The sequence below is a fragment of the Orycteropus afer genome, unplaced genomic scaffold (genome assembly GCF_000298275.1).
Source record: "Orycteropus afer afer isolate SDZICR_OR568_19922 unplaced genomic scaffold, OryAfe1.0 scaffold00712, whole genome shotgun sequence".
Taxonomy (NCBI): domain Eukaryota; kingdom Metazoa; phylum Chordata; class Mammalia; order Tubulidentata; family Orycteropodidae; genus Orycteropus; species Orycteropus afer.
In genome coordinates, this window is record NW_006922299.1 from 51,041 (window position 1) to 52,681 (window position 1,641).

General features: G+C 38.6%; 1 protein-coding gene across 1 annotated transcript in view; it reads left to right on the plus strand.

The window, feature by feature from the left end:
• CA5B (carbonic anhydrase 5B) overlaps nt 1–1,641 on the plus strand; it is a 35,889-nt gene that overhangs the window by 11,694 nt on the left and 22,554 nt on the right. The window lies entirely within an intron of this gene.

The window sequence follows — 1,641 nt, forward strand, 5'->3', positions numbered from 1 at the left end:
TTGTCAGAGAAGAAAAACACAAACATTTCCCACTAAAATGAGTGGTTAAAACTACACTGTCAAAGGCACAAAGATCTAGAAAAACAAGGCAATCTTGTTGAGTTCCAACTCTCACAGGTTTCACTATATTTTAGGAAAATGGAAACTTGTTATCTCTTAATTCTGTGAAATAAATGATGTTATTTATTTTAAAAGAAGCACAGTTTAAAAGAGATTTCCAAATTCACATATTAGATGGCTTTGGAATCTTCCCTTTCTTTCATCTTACTCAGATTATATTAAACTAATGTGAATGATTTCAAAATTTAACAGAAATTCTTAGAGTATTGAAGGCAGAATGTGATTATTTCTATGCAGGTTTCTTTTTGTTGTTTTTCACTCTATTTAATGGTATCAAATAGTCCTAATAAGCCTGAAGTAATTATTATTTGAAACCGTGTGACTACAGTAATGGTTCTCAACAAGTTTGGCCAACCTGCCCTTCCCCTTCACTAAACACTTCGAAACATCTGGAGGCATGTTTGGTTGTCACTAGTTATGGGAGGAGAAGGTTGCACCTGGCATCTAGTGGGTCAAAGTCAAGGACACTACTACACATCCTATAATACAGTACACAGAATGGCCTTAACAAAGAGTTCTCCAGCCTCGAATGTCAATAGAGTTGAGGCTGAGAAACTCTGATCTAAAGGAAATCTAATTTCTCTCATGAATATGAGGCAGTGAGTCCATGAAAGTAATAAGGGATGAAGTAAAAAGTATAACTTCAAGAATGAAATAGGAGTGTTGACTCTTGTGTTTATCCTGGCTCTAGCATTTCCACCCAACTCTCTCCTTGTTTCCTTTGCATTTTCCTAGTGATGCTCTGATATGGAGAACCTGGCTCTGGCCCAACTGCAAAAAGACTGCTCCTCTGATGGACGTAATTTCTTTTTAGTTTGCTTCCTTCTAACATACTTCTCTGCTGTGATTCAGGAAGTTTCCCAACTGTTCTTAAAGTCGTAAGTGTCTTCATGTCCACCATTTTCCTTTCTCCTCCAAAGCATGGCATGCTTCCAAAACCCTGAGCATCTTGTTATATATCTCCAACTAAGAAGGAAGTGCTCCTTTTCCTCCCAGATTCATCAGCATCTTTCTGAACTTCTCTAAAACCCCAGATTGTACTCTCTCTCAATTGAAGGAGATAATAGATAATTGCATTATCTATAAGGGTCCCAGTATTCTTCTAAACCAGGAGCCATATTCCTGAGTCCCAGACAACCATCTTACACTAGGGAGAGCTCTACTTGTCTCCCTTAGAATGCTGCCATTATTCCTGATTGAACTGATCTAGTGGGCTGACCTGATCTACAGAGCACTGACTTCCATACTCTGTTCGGAAAGTATAGCAATCTTCTCAAGCCTCAACCCTGGCTCTGTCCCTGGCCACCTTCTTCTAATTCTCCTGAGGATCTGAGGTGTTGGTCAGCTTTCTAATATCCTTTATAGTCTAGTGACTATCAGGAGAATGTGGCCAGTTACCATCTGTTGCCAGTATATCATGGTTTCATTGAGCTAGAAATCTTTCAGGGCAAATAGGTGTTTGTTTTCTTTTTTAGTTATCTGTTATTCTCTTGAACAGGAGATCCAAGAATTCTGATCCAC